Source organism: Protopterus annectens, chromosome 5.part0 (genome assembly GCF_019279795.1).
Source record: "Protopterus annectens isolate FY-2018-M chromosome 5.part0, PAN1.0, whole genome shotgun sequence".
In the NCBI taxonomy this organism is placed as follows: Eukaryota; Metazoa; Chordata; order Ceratodontiformes; family Protopteridae; genus Protopterus; species Protopterus annectens.
In genome coordinates this window covers 26,140,479-26,161,443 of record NC_056735.1, presented here as the reverse complement: position 1 = coordinate 26,161,443, position 20,965 = coordinate 26,140,479, and positions in this window count along the sequence as shown.

Genomic DNA, 20,965 nt, shown 5'->3' with positions numbered 1-20,965 from the left:
TTAAAAACACAAACCACACTCCCACCTTCGTGGAGGCTCTCAATAAAAATCTCCCCAAACAGCAGAGACCTCCAAGGCAGAAATGCACTTGACCACCACAACACAACACTAATCACGAGACACATAACTCTCCTAAACAGTGTACCACTCAATCAAAGCCAAAGGCAAAACAGCATGCCCAACACACTGGACATATGTGACTTGATAGTGAGGCACACTGATGTCCCACTCACTAGGTTGAATAAGGAGAAAGAAACAGTCAGCTGCCTGTCAGGCACCAGGATCCACCACCTAATGCATGAACTCAGGTCTCTCAACAACAGGTACAAATATGACTCTGTCATTGTACATGTGGGTGTGAATGACCTGAGACGTACCTCCCTGGACTACATGAAAAGAGAAATGGAGGAGCTCTCAGACTATGTGGCCCAGGCAGGTATGACCCTAGCCCTGAGCAGCACCCTATCATCACCCAGAATGATACCACAGTACAAGCAGAAAATGATTGATTTCAACAATTGGCTAAGTTTCTGGCATCATTCTAAGGGGATCCAGTATCTGTCTGCCTGGGGTGACATGATTGACAGACCTCATTGCTTTTCCAGAGATGGCCTGCATCTGTCTCCCCTGGGCTTCCGGATACTGGCCAAGGCTCTTGCCAACCCTATAGTGCCTTTTTTAGGCGGTGTTACAAAAAACAAATTACCACCGTAACACCTACAAACAAATGCAATATGAGGGTCATGCTGCAATTTCAAAATGCACTTGCTTGAAGCACTCCTTAAAAAGGAGAACATCGACATTTGTGCCGTAACAGAGACCTGGTTCCAGTCAGCAGAAAGCACCCCTGCACTACTAGGCTGTAATTCATTCCACCCCTTTCAGCCATAGAACTTGGACAGAAGCTCCAAAGGCAGTGATGTATCCATATTCATAAAGGATGCGCAAACCTCCAGACTGGTAGCCCAACATAACGCATCTGAGATACTTCAGGTGCAGCTAACATTGGGTAAGATGCAATTCAAGTCGTAGCCTGCTTTAGGTCCCCAACCATGTCCCAAGACTGACACTCCATGTTGCTAAGCACCCTGGAGAATATTAGGGTCCAATCTAACACTCTCACTCTGGGTGACTTCAACTACTCCTGTATTAACTGGGAAAACTACTCATTTACCAATACACTTGCCCAACGTTTCCTGGAATTCATTACTTCCAATGCCATGGACCAGATAATTTTTACCCCCCCTAGAGGTAGCAACCTCCTTGACCTGGTCATTACTAACATGGGCGACCATTGCTCTACACCAATAGTCAACTCCTCCCTGGTTAGATCCGATGACAAACTAATCACCTTGGAAATCCACATCCCTCCCACCCCCCCACCCCCAAAGGTAACCACCATGAAAAACTTCTCCAAAGCTAACTTTGGGCTCCTATAAACAGAGGTGGCTAACTTCATGGCACCCATGCAAATGGAGAATAGTTACACGACTACTGAATCATACACCAATGCACTGTATGAACACGTACACAAATGCATGGATCTCGCCATAAACAAAAGAACCAAAACGCTCTCCTCCAAAAAAAGGAAGCCAATCTGGTTGTCCCCTGCCATAAACAAACTTTACAACAGAAGGAAGAAACTGATGCGGAATAAGGTGAAGTCTCAAGACTGGAAAAACTCCCTTATCAGCCTCAACAAAAAGTTGAGTTCCCTTATCAAATCCTCTAAAGCTAGCTATGAAAAGAGAATTGCAGCAGATAGTAAAGACAACCACAAGGCCTTCTATAGTTATGTAAAGAATCCTCATGGCAATACCCAGATTTACTCTGAGCTACTGCACAATGGTACCTTCAATACTGAGCCAACAGATATTACCAATATACTAGCCAACAGATTCAGTGCCAACTTTACCCCTCCTCTCAAAAGGACCAATCACAATACCAGTAGATGGCCAGGCACCCAGTATTACTGCTGCTCAGGTTAAAACAGAACTGTCCAAGGCCAAGAATACAGCTTCTATGGGATCTGACAATATCCCTGGCTGTGTTCTACATGAACTACAGAGTGAACTGGCATCTCACCTGTGTGCCCTGTTCAATCACAGCCTCACCTCAGGCTTAGTCTGTACCGAATGATGCACTGCTACAGTCATCCCTCTCCACATAGGAGGAGAGACTAAAGACCCTGGGAAATATTGCCCCATTAGCCTGACAAGTCTGATATGCAAAGCTATGGAATGCATCATCATGGACCTAATAAACAAGGATATAGGAAATCTCCAAACTCTGGATCCCACACAGTTTGGTTTTGTGAAGGGTAGATCATGCCTGCTCAGCTTGGTCAACTTCTTTGAGTCAGTCACCAGAACTGTGGATGAAGGCGAGGTGGTTTATACAGCCTACCTTGATCTGGCCAAGGTCTTTGATACTATTGCCCACTCAGGAATCATAGAAAAACTCACTAAGCTAGGCATCAACCCCTATATCACTAAGTGAGTTTCAAACTGGCTCACAGGTAGAACCCACAGTGTGAAAGTAGCTGACTCCAAGTCAGACTACCAACCAGTCATGAGTGGAGTCCCACAGGGTTCGGTCCTGGGTCCTCTCCTGTTTAGTATCTACTTCTCTGAAATCCAGGCCAACACAAAGGGACTCTGGCTGACAAAGCTTGCAGACAATTGCAAGTTGGGAGCTATTATTAACTCCCCAAGTGATGTTGACATCCTATAGAAAGGCCTCACTGAAACCAATGAATGGTGTCAGAACCATGGCCTTAAGCTCAATGCCAAAAAATGTGTCACCATCCCCCTTTGGGAAAAACTCGGTTCCCATGAATTACCACATCAATGGTAGTCCACTGAACACAGAAGGCATTATAAGAGATCTAGAAACACAGGTTGACAGCAACCTCTCTTGACCACCACATTGTCACTGTGGTCAGAAAGTCCTTCTATGTGGCACATCTCATTACTAAGGGTTTTACATCCAGGAAGAAAGAGGTCATTGTCTCCCTCTACTCTTCCCTCATTAGGCCAGTCATTTAGTACAATGCCCCATTTAGCATGTACCTAACTAAACACCTGCAACAACTGGAGAGGCCGCAAATGTACCTCACAAAGAGGATCTTAGGCCTTAAACATTTGTCCTATATGGACAGACTTCAAAAACTCCAACTATTCTCTGTCTTATATCGCCTAATTAGAGGTGATCTCTGCTTGACTTATAAAGCCCAAAGCCTTGTCTGACCCATCTCTTTTAGAAATGCTACATCTAAAGAAATCCCAATTCCTCAGCACCACACATTTCAGAGACCTCAACCTCATTACCGCAATCAACAAAGGATGCTGGAGGGACAGGTTCCTAATCCAGAGACTGCCCATGCTATGGAATAGACTTCCCATACATGCCAAGCACAGCACCTCATTGGCCCTCTTCAAGAGAAATCTTGATGAGTGGATGGGAAATAGAAAATTCACCCCAGGGATCACTCCAGTGGCTTTACTCAACAGAGGCACCAGGAACTAAGGTCAGGTGGCATGATGCTAGGGTAATCCTATGGGTTAGGCTTGTAAAGGCTCCAGGGCCATTAGCCTAGTACACACCTATGAACCTATGAACCTATTTGTATGAATACATTTATATTATATCAGTAGATTTAAAAGTATGCAATTAATAAACTTTTACAGTTTTTCTGATCTCAATTTTAATATACTACTAATGTTTATATTTTATTTAACACTGGCACTTTGAATTCAGTCTTAATTTGTCAGACTAATTCAAGTCTTAACTCCCAGCTGTCCCCCATCACCTATGGTTACTCATTCCAAAACTGAAAATACAATCTTCTTAAATTCTTCACATTGTAGTGAATGTTTACTAAGGGCACTTTTTTGATCATCCTTTTTTACATTGTAAACATGTTTGTAAATCCTTGAGCAGATGCTCTTTTCTATTTTAACAATGTAAAATGCATCATCAATACTGTAGTATGTGAGGAAATGCCGCACATTTTACCCACAGATTGTGTGCCCATTTTTAATCCAGTCAGATGTATTTCAACTTATTACTTAAGGAAGTGTGATTAAGCAGATAGTAAAAAGGTGTGTGAGAATGTACAACTCTCAGGGTCGTGTAATACTCTGTTTCCCTGATTATATGGAATCACAATTAATGGGATTGTTTGTTTTTAGTTTTGCATGCACCAAGGTTGTTTCTTGGTACATGCATAGTAGCAGTTGATATTCACTTTGTTGGCATATTGTGGTTTGTATTTTGATTGCCAAACTTTATATTTGTTGACACAATGACAGATAACCATACACACACACACACACACACACACACACACACACACACACACACACACACACACACACACACACACATATACTGCTCACACATCTCTTACTTTTATGTGACAAATGAAATGGCTATATCATTAACATTATTCCTTTCAAATGTCTTTTTCAAGATGTTCCCCCTTTTGTAATAAAAAGTGGGCCAGTGCAAATATGTTAGTAAGATTATCAAAACAATAAAAAAATGACCAACCATACACTCAAAATTATACTAATAATTTTTGCTAATTACTGTTTTGCCAACAGCTTCAAAAGGACTGATAAACCTCAGGTTCAAGTGTTGCAACCTGTCATAAAAATAAAACCTCACTAATCATGTCCTCTAACAAATATGTGGGATACCCCTGCTCCAAAAACATTTCTTTCAATTTATTAACTTCCACTTCAAGTTGACTATTGCTAGAAGTCAACTTGGATACCACCACCAACTGCTGTTTTATCAAACTCCTGTTTTTGTCTAAAGAGATTGCAGTTGGTGAAATGTAAGCAAGAGTTTGAGATTGCTGGATTGCTACAAATGGTTATTTCACAATTTTGTGACTCAAAGTCTTTAGAAATTGAAACATCCAGAAAACTGATACTAACAAAAGAACATTCAAAAGTAAAAGGTAAAATTTAAGTAGAGAAATTTAAATACTGTCAAAATGTCTTCTAGTTCATTAGGGGAAGCATTCCATGAAATAAAAAAAAAAATAAATCGCCAAAGAACCTTAAACATAGCATGCAATATTTTTTGCACCTAAATTTGAATACATATTGCCTTTTCTTTCACAGCAATACCAGATTGGCATAAGTTAAAATATACACTTTTACCCCATTTAATTCCTGGAAGTATTTACCTTCAAAGTAAACAAAGTTGTTATAGTCCAGCCTTTCCATCAATTGTACAATATGAATAATGTCCATATTGGTCAGATCCTGAAAATCAATAATAGTAAAACCAAACTATTCTGAACCAGTCATGTTTAGAATAAAAATGTTTAACATCAAGGGTCACAGTAGTACTTCACCTAAACAATTCACTCAGTGTCGACAGTCTAAAATATTCCAGTAGTCTTTTAAAACATAATTATATTGGGCAAAAATGTACTTTATTTTTTCATCAATAAACTTAGCTAATGTTTCAGATGTTGACCCCTTCCCCTGTTGTCACTATTGGCCTTAATGCAAGGTCTTCCAATAATTTATGTTTCTTTGGAGTATCAACAATACAAAGGGTTGTGGGTTTAAAGAATTGCAAAAATGATTGGACTTATCTTATCATTTTGTTTTAAAGAGTCAAATTATCCAAAAACAAATTGATTTTTCTGTAAGCTACCTTTGTCTCATTCATGGTCTACAGCATGCTTCCTCTAGTAAAATTTCCATCGACTTAGTCATATTATAGCCCATGATCAACATCACCAACATTCTGTCCTCTTTATCAGGTTTTATGAGACACATAGATTTTCCCCTGGAAAGGAATTCAAGAGTTCTTCCTCTCTGGTCAGATTGTAATACATATTAGATATTCCTTTTTTTATGTAGTGTTCTCTTAAATCACTTTCACAGAGCCATTCAAATAAACTGATCATGGAGTGTAAAGTGGAATTGAAAATATTCTTTTATTACTCTTTTGGTATATTATGAAAAAAGACTCTGAGGTTTAGTTTTGAATTAAATAATTTTAAATCAAAAAGTGATTCCACAATGTTCATACCTGTACTAGGTATAAAGGTGAAGACTTTTGCACAGTGGTAATGTCTAAACACTTATAGTTGTAAATTCTTAATGTTATTTCTTTCAAGTATTTTACAGTACCTGAATTAATTGTCCAAGTATTACTCTGAGGATTTAGTAAAGGTGCTGCCCTCATGCTCAGTCTCTAACTCTTCTGTTAAAAAAGTTCTAGTTCTTCCTTTACTCGATGTGGATTTGAATTTACATGCACAATGGATACTGATCTATACAGAATAATAATGGCGATAAAGTAATACACCAACTGTTGGTGCCCAGAAACATAGGAATGAGATTAGAATATAACTATGTGCCAGGAGAACACATAGGAATTGATAAGATTAAGGCAACTATCCTAGTAAGGTTTTATTTGTTTATTTATTTAGTTAGTTGTTTATTTGTATTAAGGTTTTAGATCCTAAACATTTCAGTGCAATTCCATCATATAAGATGCAATACAACATACACACCATTTATTTATTTATTTATTCATTCATTCATTCATCTATTTATTTATTTATTTATTTATTTATCATTGTTGACTGGGAATAACCTGACCAAGCTAATAGCCCTTTTTCATAGAGGGCTGGAGAGAAAAATTCAACAACTAAGGTAAGAAAAAAAATGAACTTCACATGAATGTTCTTGAATACATTATGAATGTAGAAAGTATAGTGGTTAAAGAGGTAACAGAAGAGCTGGATAGTTAAGGATGGATAGGAGTTGACAACAGGATGGATGGAGATGACATTCAGGTACCAAGACAGGTCTAAGTGGAAGTTACATAGTTGTTTAGATTCAATAGAACTGTTCTATGTTTATTCTTATAGCTAAGGTCTGGGGGAATAGAATTCCACAACTTGACTACATGAACAGAATATAAGTGTCATCAAAGTGGTTGGTTCAATTGGCAACATTTAGGAGGTTTTGTGTCTGAGAACATTCTAGATACAACATAAAACAATATGGCATGTTCATTGTTATCATTTAAAATTCTATCATTCTCACCCAGTTTTCTCCCTCGGCAGTTGCCATCCTTAACTATACTTTCAAATTGGCATTATAGTGTTCCAAATGCCATGCTTACACTCCTATATTATTACAGAATATAACCTCAATTTTGACAGTCTCTCTCAACCCTCACTTTTCCTACTCTGTTTTCCCGATATATGCCAACCAATTGTATGTTTTTATATTATTTGTTACTATTTTCTCCTCTTCCACTAAAGATAATCCTTCCATCCTTTTGCTATTATGCCTCTCATCCATTTACCTAAAATAGTATTTGGATTTAATTAGATTCCTTCCAATATCTCTAAGATGCAAACTTGCCATGTTCTAGATATTTATTTACCAAATATCTTTCTCTACTCTCCTTATAGGCCCTTCAAATTTGCTTAACTTGTTTGCATTCATAAAATATAGGCAGAGTACCTGCTTCTGTATTCCGCATCTCCAACATTTTCCTTCTGCTACCTGACATTCTTGTAAAATCTATGCTGGTGTCTTACCACAGATATCAGGCCCAAGTTTTCTGAGTATTTTCACCCTTACTCTTCTGTTCAAACACTCATTCCATGTGGACTAGAAAGTGTTTTCTCTTTTTCTGCACCTCTAATTCTCAGTTTCTGCATTTCCTTTTATGTCTGTTTAACTCTTTGTAAAGTGTTTTGCATTTATGGATTACTGATTGCTCCGTTTCCCTCTCTGATGTATTCCTGTATTTTCCTTCGCCTTCCTCCCAGCCCCCACATAGTGGTACCTGCTGCTTGCAAAAGACCTGCACCATGTGTCTATGATGTTGCATATTTAACCCATGCACTTCCCAGGTCATCAAACTGTGCACTCCCCTTCCATCACAGCAGTGTCTGCATTGGTATCTGTCTGTTCGCAAATTATATCTTTGCACAACTTCTGAGTAGCAGCCATGGGCACACCTAGCTCAGGTGGTTTATGTTTTGCATAGTGTGCTTGTCCACTGGCATGCAAACCATTGATACCATCATTTTGCTCAATGGAGCGTGTGGCAACCAATGGGGATTGTGCTACAGGTAAAGATACCATTCTTGGGTAGATCTGTCTCTGTTTGCCTATCCATGTTATCTGTAGCTTCCAGTCGATGGTTGTCATGTCAGGTTTGTTGGTTGAGGTGCACATGAACAGAAGCTGTGTCCATGAAAAGGGGTGGAGATATGGCCGTCGCATTGCATATGTTTACCTCTGCTGCCATGACCCCTGGCCATGCCAGAATGTATCTGCATCACCATCAGAGCCAGACAATAATGCAGCACATGTAAAAAGACAAAATGAGTTCCAGAGTGAATAAGCTGCATTCTTGTGAATAAACTACTACAAGAACTATCTAGTGGTAGAGGAAAATAACAGGTAACATCTCTAGTGCTGGGAAACTCTGACCATAAACCCAGATCTTCCTGCAAAATGAAGCAGCCATTCATGTAAGTTCTAGTAAACCACATACTGAGTTACTACAGAAAATGGTCATTAATGTTAAGACATACCTACCTGGGACTTCAACATCAGATATACGTGGTGTCCTACTTATCTCTACATGAATGTATATCTCTCCGCCATGGATTGTGGAAGTATCTGAACCCCTTTGCAGAGATACCAGGAATAAGTCCATCTCTATTACTGGTAGTGTAGACAGTCTACCTCCTATTACCCTTTGCCCCTGTACCAGGAGAGTTGTGTGACCATTGGCTGCACTGATCCTGTCAGGTGCCCATTATCTGAATTGATTTTGCATCTTATTTGGCCACCATCAGCATTTCCATTCCTTATTTTCATCCTTCCCCATCTTTCCTTCTCCAACAAAAATGGTCCACACATATGCCTACTACTATGCCTATTACTTGTTCACCACTTCTCTTCATGTCAGTTCTGGCCACAGTTGTTGGAATGTTAGTCTTTGCAAGGACTATCATCTCCATGGGCAGATTCATTTTAATTGGTGGCAGCTTAGGCCATAACCTTCCAGCTAGTTAACTGATAATTTGATTCAGACCTCCTCAAACTACAAGGCATATGAAGAGCAGACTTGGTGTGATTTTTGATAGGCATGTTTCTGAGTATCAGAAAATAATAATTGAAAAGTACTGAAGTATTTATTAGAATGTTTGAAAATACTTGGGCATTTCAGTACATTTTTTATTTTGCATTTACATTTAAAAAAAACACAGGTTTAAGTACGCCATCAATTAACATTTATTACTTTCTTACATATCACATGACTAATTATTGTTAATTAATGGAGTATTTAAACCTATGTTTTTTTGGTCTTTTTGTGATCTGAAGATCAACAACAATCAGTTGTTTGAATTGTGAAAGTGGTCATTTTTTTTATTAAACCTTTTGACTACATTGGACTTGGAATTTCAGCTTTTATCAGCTGTGGAACTGCACTTTGTTTGCTTTTTACCTGTTGACTGTTTGGTTTTGTGCAGCTAACCGTTGTGAGGTATTTATATTTTCTTGAGATATTTGAAGTTGTTTTATTCTTAGGGTATTTTTCTTCAGAAAGCACAGTTATTAACAGAAGATATAAATATAATGAATACTAAAACTTATACTATCTTATCTAGTTCATTACATAGTCATAAAAAGGGAGGGGGGTTGGTTTATTATAGAAGAACTCTTTACTTATGCCTAAAGCATTGGGAACATATAAAGATGATAAAGGTATGTTCTGTATGGCTACTATAAAATATAATAAGATATTTACTTTATTAGTTATTAGTTATTAGTGTGCACTGGATTCTGGGAATAGAAGTCAGGACAGTTTATCAACACTTAAAACAAGGCATTCAATATGCAAAAGGTAGTATAATTTTAGCAGGAGACTTTAAATGTATACTATCACTAAGAGATGCTAACACAAAAAGCAAATGGAAAATTGAGCATTCTACAAAAGCATTACTGAAATTTACTGAATTATTTCATCTCAGAGATATAAATGAATATTCACAACCAAATTCATTAATATTTATGCATTATTCTCATAGACATGGAACACAATCCAGAATAGACAGGGTTTATATATTTAATGAACTAGTTGACAAGTTGGGTAAAGTCAAGACAGTAGCTTGTCCATTTTCAGATCACAATGCAATCACTTTTGAATTTTTTGAACTCTTCTAATAATAATGTTAAAACAAGAAGAATACCAGCGTATATAACTGGCTTGAAAGAATTTAAGGACTTTTTTTCCTTAAAGAAATCATTTTCTTTATAGAAACTAATAATACAGTGGATACTTCAGAAATCTATTTATGGGATGCACTAAAGGCTTATCTATTTGGTAAAATCAATAACTGGTTATCAAATAAAAAAGATATGGCACAAAGAATTACATGAAATACAAGGGAAATTAGACAAGCCGAAGTTAGAAAATCGCAAAAATAAAAATAATAACACAAAAGAGATCACTAATCTGAAAAGTAAATATTTAGAAATTTTAAATCATAAAACTAAAATTAATCTTGAGAATTTTAGGATAATTAACTTCTCTATTACACTGTATGCATAATCTAGCCATAAAAACAAAGTTACTCAGTAAGTCCAATCTCATAAAAGAAATCGATTTGCATAGTAGGGAGAAAAGTAAAAGAAATAGAGAATATTCTAATGGAATTCAATCAAAATAATATGCTAAAAGATCCAGAAGAAATAATCAAAACATGTATTAGAAAAAAATATTAAAATTAGACTATTGGATGACCAAATGAAACTAAATCACAAACCAATCTCAATGTCTGAACTTCAAACTCAGATCTTTAAATTAAAGCCTAATAAAGTACTGGGTAATGATGGAATTATATTTGAACTTTGTAAGATGTTACCAAAAAAAGCTATGAACATACTATATAAGGGCTTTTCCAATGTTAAGAATTTAAATAAAGTCATCCTTCTTGGAAATGTACCCTTATCTCTCCAATTTTAAAGACTGATAAGGATGCCACTCATTGCTCTTTGTATAGGCAAATTTCACTTTTAAATATAGATTATAAATTTTTTTATGGCAATACATACTAATAGATTAAAACACATTTTATCCTCCATGATAACTAGGTTTATTTTAAATAGAAATACCTACAATAATATTAAGAGAATAATTACAATAATTGATTGTGCAAAAAACACAAATAGGAACTTAACATTAATTAGTCTTGCTATAAATGGTCAACTGGAAATATATTTTATTAGTTCTAGAAGAATATAAGTTTTGTAGTAATTTTAAACATCTTATTAATCTTGCCTACACTGATTGTTTTGCATACATTAAAATAGGTACTTTCACATCAGAATCTATACAAATGTTAAAAGGTATCAAACAATGATGTCCTCTTTTTCCTTTGCTTCTTATTCTTGTTATGGAACCTTTTTTGCCGATTTTATTAGATCAAATAATTTGATAAAACATATTAAAATAAAGGGGAATTCAAGTTCTAAAATTTGTTTGTTTGCAGACAATATCTTATTGACATTAACTGACAATGGTAGATCTATATCTGCAACTTTTTTAGCAATGGAAACATTTCAAAGAAAATCTGGTTTAACATTTAATGAAAACAAGACAAAATTTTTACTGACAAGAACAAATAAGAATAAAATCCAAAAAGGATTCTTAAATATTTTGTTAAAGACAAACAAAGAAAGTATTTAGGGATAGCCATAGTAGATAATTTTAAAGATATAATCAATTATATTTACACTATTTGTATAAATAAGATAAAGAATCTAATAGACAAGTGGAATAAAATTGTATTCACAATGGAAGAAAGACTTTCTATAATCAAAATGATTATCTTGCCAAAAATCTTATATTTTCTTCAATCACTAACATTACCTCTTATGAAAAGCTGTATTAAAGAATTTAACACTTTAATATTGAAATTTCTTTGGTTCCCTGGCAAGTGCAAGGATAGCACTGAATCATCATTTTAGAGACTGGGAAGTTGGAGGGATAAGAAAACCAGACTTAGAACTGCATTCAGGATCATCAATTATAAAAACAATATGCCTTTGGTTTAACAAGAGATATTCTAATAATGCAAGAGATATTCTAATAATTGTTGCATATTAAATAACAGTTTATTTTGGTTATTACAGGATTACATTATAGGGAAAAGTCACCAAACAAGTGAATCCTACTTCATTTCAGCTATATTAAATACTTTTAGAAATGTTATATATAAAAACCTGCCTTATAAAGCATGGATTTTCTGTATATATCATATAGCATATACTCAAAGTAACATCTTTACTTCAAACTTAGGAACGATGCTTGCTTTTAAGGAGAAACATCTGTTGTATTGGTTTCAGCTAATGAAAGATGAAAAGCTGCATTCAGTAGACTACATTAGAAATAAATATGATTTGGATATAGACACATGTCTAGATATACAAACCTGCAGAGTATATACAGAGGGGGAAATTAAGTCAAAGCAACCAATGTTAAGATATCATATCCCAAAATTGATTGAATGTATCGTACTTTTACTGCAACACAATTCCTTGGGGCATGGTCTCTTGTCCAAATTATATAGAGTGATGAGGAAAGAAGTTAAGACTTGTAATGATACTTTTTGGAACTATTTTACCCAAATTAATAGTACAGCACCAAGTGAGGAATATAAGAAATTATTTTCTTCAGACTTTCTATAGATCACTATCTAAACATACAACTTCATCATTAAGATGGAATTTATTTACTTGGAAGTTTTTGCATAGATCTGTCTTCACACCTAATAAAACTGAATTGATGTTTAAGAACAAACAACTTTGTTAGACACGTGAGAGAGATCTTAAAGTAGATTGGCAACACATGTTCTTTGATCATACCATCTTGACTACTTTTTGGAACAATATCGATTCTTTTTATAGGCATTTTTGGAGATAAAAAGAATTCATGATTTAGATAAAACAAATTTAGCACCCCTAATCCTACATGTGTTAAAAGAACAAAATATCACATTTTATGGACTGTATTGACCATCTCAAGAAAGGTGGTTACACAAAATTGGAATAGTGAATCTACTCCTACATTTAAATAGTCTAGAAGTTTAGCAACTGAAATTTGTAATTTGGAAATTGTCACAATCAAATCAAGAATGAATAGCATTACCTCTCACTTCAATGTATGGACAAAGTTTAAAGAACTGCTAGACAAGCAAAAATAAAATATTCTAGAACTGAACTGACATAGAACAACAGAAATTACCAGAAGATGGATGGACACTTTTGTAAATAGTTACTTTCTTTATTTTTCTATTTTTATGGCTAGGTTAGATCTGTTTTGTTCTTTACTGTGCATACAAATTTCTGATTGTAAATTTTGTCGTGATAATATTATATGAAAACTTAATAAAAACATTTTTAAAAAAAATTAAACTGTGTAGATGAGAGTTGCTTGCACTGTAATTTGGATATGGCAATTGAAGTTAAATATTAAAGAGTCACCATTTTCGGTAACAAGATAACTAGTCATGTGGGGTTCTTTAATGTGTAAGACCCGACTAATGAGAATTAGATTCTCTATTTTGAATGTGTAGAACTGCATTGCACCATTGTTAATATTACAGATGATAAGATGTCTGAACAGTTGTATTATGAGAGCAAATACTTACCATGCACCATGTAATTTTGTAGCATCAGTTAAAATAATTTCAGAAATCTTTTAAGGTAACTATAAATTTATAAATAGTACAAACCTAAGCCCCTGTTATTGCACAGAAGTAATGTTTCATTAAAAACTCCAAAAGTGAAGCAAGAACATTCCATTAGATATGGTTAACAGTGTAATTGGATGAACACTGTATTTGGTAGGAGACTGACTGATCTGCTAGAAGACAAACTTTTGTGTACAAAATAAATCTGCTTTCCAAAAAAAGAAACAAGCTTAGACACTTATATTATATGCAATACTATGTAACTGAATAATCAATGAATATACTGTATTTTGAGTAACTTAAAGGAAAACAAAGGATTCAGGTATAGAAAAACTGCTTTAATAACTGTCTATTTTCAGTGGAAAAAATGAAGTTCCACACTACATGTTTTGTTATAATTTATTTCTGTATAAGGTTATGAAAATGCCAGATATTCTTCTAAAAGGTTGACATACTTGTCTCAATGTATATAAGGAAAAAAAAAACCTAAGACATCACTACATTTGAGGCATGCAAACCTGGCTCACCAAACATCAAGGAAGCAAGCTAAACAAGATGGTCACATAGCCTGAGAGCTCTGGATGGGTGCCAGCAAAAAATTGTAAATATCAATTTCCCTGCAAAAAGTCTGCGGATAAGAATAGAGATGAGCCCAGCCAACACATTGGAGAATCAAGTCACCATATTCAATGCTTCACTACAAGAACAAATGAACCTAATGTTTGAAAACTTGCAAGTATTGCTGATGACATGGGAACATACCTCTCAACCTCTTAGCACAAGAAATCCAAAGCCAAAAATAATGGAGGACAGGGGCCCAAAAGTAGGGACAAGTTTTAAATATTGCTCTTATAATCTAAAAAAAAGCACCAAGTCATGCCAGAACAAGCCCTGTGAGGAGTTTATTGACCCACTTAGTTAAAACATAAGCGCTAAACCATCACTGAGTTTTCATCAGTAACTTCATCAGATGTAAATCTTCATTGACAAAGCCAACACCACAATATGTACCTAAATAAATACATAATTAACCAATCACAAAACAAACCATATGTTTCAATAAAACATATTTTACCCTGTTCTCTAAGGGGTTACTTTTATTCCAAGTCAAAAATCCGATATTAGCAAAGTGGCCATTGATCTGAAAATGTTTTTAAGAAAAATAAATCTATATGTTATGTACAGACAAAAGGAGGAGCTTGAGTGTTGAGAATAATTAAAGAGAAAGATTACATTCAACCCACCCCTTCGCCTTCAGATTAAGAATTTTAAAACTTTGGTTGAGAAAGAACTCAGGATGGGGGTCCTGAATAATAGGTTCCCCCTAATTTAACCAGGGAGGAAGATGATTTATTGAAGCAAGTTAGAGACAATAAGTATTTAAGGGTTATGAAACCTGACAAAGGGGGTGGTATAGTACTTATGAGTACAGTGACTTATGAAACTAAAATATTGGATATTTTAAGTGATTTTAACAAGTGTATTTGAGTATCAAAAAATGAGATTAATATAGCCCAAAATGTATTCATTTGGCTTTGTAGGATTTATTGTTGAAGGGTTTAATAGATTTGGATACGTATACTATTTTTTTATGTAATGAAAAGCCTCGGTTCCCTTCAATTTTCGGTACACTGAAAATGCATAAGAATGTTTCAAATCCACCTTTGAGGTCTGTAGTTTCTGCAGAGGGGTCAATTACAGCACTTCTGGCTAAATATTTAGGTGTGAAGCTGAAACATAATCCTATGGCTGAGAACAATATTTTAAAAGATTCCTGGGATTTTTGAGGAGTGTAAAAAATAACTTATATTTTAAACATGTGCTCTTTGTAACGATTGACATAGTAGATCTATTTGGCTGTATACCCCATGATGTGGGGATGGCATGTTTTGAAGAAGAAATTAACAAATATGTTTAAGCTTCAATGACTTCCGTGTCTGTCTTGAGTTAATGGATACAGTGTTAAAGAATAACTTCGTGCTTTTTGAAGGTGAGTTTTTTCAACAGGTCAGTGGTGTTACTATGGGGGCCAGATGTGCCCCCATATATGCGAATATTGTTTCAATGGTTTGGGAGCACAATTTAATTTTAAATTCTCCATTTAGAGACTGTTGGGTAGTATATGAACATTTTCTAGTTGATATATATTCTGGGTTGATTTGGAACTAAAATTCCAGGAATTTATGGATTATTGTTTGGGTATTACTAATTTCTTGAGATTCATGTATAAGGTGGACCTTTATATATGTTAGACTTGAGTACTTGGATGTGGCAATAGAGAAAATAAATGGAGGTTATAAATCCCTGGTATTTAGGAAGGATACATATTCTAATTCATTCCTCCATTATCACAATGCTCATCCTTTCAAACAGAAAAGGAGTATTATTAAAGGCCAATTTGTAAGGATCATCAGGATGACCTCTGATGACAATGATTTGTTCATAGGTTCATACTAGGCTAACTGCTTTTGTGAGCCATTTCAAGCCTAGTCAATTATCCCTTGTGAGACTTAAACCCTGCACCTTGTGCTTGTAAGGCAAACACCTTAACCATTAGGCCACCATCCCAACCCATGATTTTGAATTGGAATGTCAGACTTTGGTGAATATGTTTAAAGATAGGGGTTATCCTGCCCATTTTATTGACAATGTATACAGGGAGGTGAAGGATGGCCATAGTAGGAAATTTAGCCCGAATTTAGGTAGTGAGGCCCCCATGGAAACTGGCAGTTTGGAAACTTGTGACCAAGCCCTTGGATTTCACAGGGTTAAAAGTTATGAGCATTCTTTTATTACAGAGTTTAACTGAGATGCCTACATTATTAAAAACATTTTGGAATGTGAATGGAATACGTTGTTTAGTTTATCTGATTTGAATTGAGTTTTTAATGTTCCTTTTAGGTGTGTATTTAGGAGAAGGCACAACTTAAAGTATTTAATGAAACAAAAAACAAAAGGTATCCCCAACAGTGGTAAAGTGGGAACATACAAGTGTGATAGGTGTCCACAATGCACTTACATTAAGCATAGTGATAGTGTTATACTGGAAGCCAGGGATAGAGAAATTACTAGTATGACCTATAAAAATTGAGATTCGAAACAGGAGGTGTACATGGCAAATTGTACTTGCTGTACAGCATTCTATATTGGGAAGACAGAAAGAAAACTGGAAAAGAGGATATACGAACATACGAATGATATAAAGAACAAAAACATTAGGAATGCTTTGTACAGGCATACTGTGGATTGTCCAAGGTCAACATTTTTATTTTTTGTCTTACAAGAGATTCCTGGAGACATTAAAGGAGGTTTGTGGGAAGCACATATAGAGTATAGGGAACTCCACTAGCAGATTATTTTGGAGGCCAGTAGACTCCCGGGGTTAAATGAAAATGTTTCCCTTGCCCCGGTACCGAAGTTGAGATCAGCTAGGCTTTAGGTATTTAAGCTCCAAGTTTAAAATTGTTTATATATTTTAAACTCTTTCCAAGCGTTTCAACTTAAAAGTGTTTGATTGTTCTATGCATTTGGGGGGAAATGCATTATGTACTTTAAGCAATTTTAACAGTTTTGTATAATTTGATGTAATTGTTATTCTTGCCACATGATAGTGCCATTTTATTATAATGTGGATTGCCAAAAGTGATTTTTAGGAAAGTTATTCTACTTGATTTACAATGTTATCCTTTTTATGTTATATGTTTTGATTTTTTTGTAACACAAAAGGTGGTCTAGGAAACTTTTAATTAATGATAGTGTTTTAAAACTTTGGTTTAGATACGAGTAGTTTTAATGTTTGCATTATCTTCGTTCTCAGTGGTGACTAACAGGCTCTTCCTTAAATGCTAATATGGTTTGTTTTGTGATTGGTTAATTATGTATTTATTTAGGTATATATTGTGGGGTTGGCTTTGTCAATGGAGTTTTACATCTGAAGAAGTTACTGCCAAAAATGCAGTGATGGTTCAGCGTTTATGTTTTAACTAAGTGGGTCAATAAAATCTTCACAGGACTTGTTCCGGGAGCGTGGCTTTGTGCTGTTTTTTTGGATTACTAGTTTTTTTTTTTTCTACTGAGTTTTCTCCTCTTATTTTGTTTACTGCTCTTATAATATTAGAATAAAAATGTTTGTGTTACCATCCATTTTCTGGAGGATATTTCTATCATTATTTATTGACTTCAGTCTTCAACTGTTTGCCAGAACACCACAAATTTTATGAGAAATAGACCAAAATTATGTGACAAAAATCTTGAAATTCTGCAAAAATCTGGACAGTTAAGAAGTATACATTGGGAAAATGAAAGTCATGGTGTGAAACAAACAGACTGACCTGGTTAGCCTCAAACAAAAAAACAAACTTGAAGAGGAAAGGATATCTATAACAAAATAATTAAGTGAATACAACAACGGAGTGGCAGAAATGGAGAAATTAGGGAGATGGCTAAGCATCAAGGTAGATGACACACAGACTATAGTAAGAAAGGCAAATGTTTGAATTAGTGACTTCCCATATGAGTTGCCAACATTTAACTCAAAGTGTACTTAATTGCATCGTACTGGTCAAGAATCAACTTGAAGAATAAATTGGTCAGGATTCAAGTCACTGAATAAAGTTGAAAGAAAATGCAGTCATGCCCCCATTCCCATACTCTGTGAACTAAATAAAATTAAAACCAAATTTGGACAAGCCTCTTACATATTGACTGACTATACACACACACACACACACACACACACACACACACACACACACACACACACACACGCACACACACGCACACACACACATATATATATATATATATATATATATATATATATATATATATATATACACACACACACACACACACACACACACACACACACACACACACACACGCAAATATATATAGATATATACATACATACATACAGCTCAGCTTTTTTATGCTTATAGACTTTGTTTCTAAGCTGTTGGAACATTGGGTGGTAACTGTCGTTTTGTATCTGATATTTTTGGCTTGCCTTGCCTTAACTTACAGCCACCTCCAAATGGCAGAAGTAAGAGATATTGAGTTGGAATATGTACCTGGATCTAAAACATCTGTGAAGAAAGCTATAGTAGGATGGGACAATGTCATTTCTCTAGATGCAGAGAATCCACTTCTAGCCCTAAGAATTGATAATGTCGAGTCAACTCCAATTTTAAATGAAGGCACCAATTTTCAAGAATTTTTATTGGCGGTAAGAAGTATTGAAAATGACTTATACAAATACAAGAGATTGGTTTGCCAAAGATTACACATGGAAGCTTGCTTACACTTTCGTGTGGTCCCTAGAGGCATGAGAGTGTTATGCATGCCTTCTTATGGTGATGCACACCCTGAACTACTAAGTAAGTGGCAAAGTTTGAACCTGGATTTGAGTTTTCGATATATTCAACTATTAATAGACTATTTTTCACCAATTGAGAATGAACTTAAACAACGTATTCTCAGCAAGCATAGAGACATTCTGACACAATATAAAGGTGCCGTTTTTGACAACATATTGAATAATATGTATGTCAATATAACTTGCTATGAGAATAAATTGAAGCAGATGAAAGAACGTAAAATACAGAGAGACCACCAGGATTTTGTTGCTGGTGAAGTTTTCTTTTGGTCGAAAAACTCTGAGGGACAATTAATTTCAAATGCAGAAGTGTCTATAGGAACAATTACTGCAGTAGTACAAGAAGGGACTGTCAACAATATTAGTGAGGATTATTTGCAGAATGAGTTAACTGAAAACGTAATCAATGACTCGATACAGAATACGGCCACTAGACAGAATGATAGTAAGAGCAATCCACCAGGTGGATCAATGAAAGCGAGAGTGAATTCCACTCCGCTACCCAATCAGGATACAATCTCTCAGACTGGGTCCACACCTCCACCTAACCAGGAAGCCAGAAAGCAGACGGAAATGGGAGCTAGACCGAAACAGGTTGTACCACACACGATTGAGTGTTTTTTACCGTTACCAGTCAGACAAAAAGTATACCATCAACGGTCGGTAAGCAGGGGAAGAAGAAAGAGAAAGAATTCCATGGAGATGGAGAATACGAGCCGAAGGGTGAGACGGTGATGGGACTAATTGTTAACTTGTCTAATTATACATTGAATGAACATGAGAGAAGTGTCCTAAACAAAGGGCTAACTTTTATAACTACATCGAGAGTAAATGTAAGTGACTTGTTGACAGATTTAAGATTGTTTGGTCGGAGTATATCTCTGAAATTATTTTTTAAAGACTCTAATGATAAAAAACCTTGCAGTAACAGACTGAAAAAGATGAGTAGCTTCACTCCGAAGCCACCTACACATGTTGAGTTGTTTATGAAAATGTGTGTAAGGGATATTTATGACAAACTGCATGGTACAAAAGGCAAAGGTTATAACAATATTACTAAAGAAGAGAGGATGGCACTAATGTCTTTACAAAATAATACAGCTATAAATATTAGACCCGCCGATAAAGGCGGAGCAATAGTTGTGATGAATGCGAATGATTATTTTGACTCTATGAGCCATATGTTAAGTGATGATAAAGTATATAAACCATTACGCCAGAGTGATTATAATAATGTTACTAAGACAGTAAAGGATAGTCTTTATGATTTACTGATGACAAGACAGATAGATGAAGAGCTCTATGAATATTTGCTAGTTGAAAAACCCATGATACCCTGTATAAAAGGTCTACCAAAAATACACAAATCCTTATTGAAACCGCCGCTGAGACCTATAGTAGATGGGGGAGGGTGGTTAACAGAACCAAAATAAGAAGAATCTGCAGCTCTCCTTATGATGAACAAATAGAAATAAAAAATTGGAGAATTTATTAGTAGAGAGAGGTTATAAGGATAGTGAGATAAGAACAGTGAAGGAGAGCTTAGATAGTGAGTGCAATGAAGGAAATTCTATATCTATTCCACTCAATACAAAGAGAGATGTTAGAGAAAAAAAAGATGAGTAAATTAAGGTTTAATATGAGCTATACTGTAGATAATGGTATAATAACAGATATTATAAGAAGGAATTGGCAAGTCCTGACTATAGATGATGAGACCAGGGATCTTATAGGTACAAAACCTAGTTTTTCTTATAGGAATAATAAAAATCTTAAGCGGTTATTATGTGGAACACAGAATAGAAGTAATGGAATAGAGACAT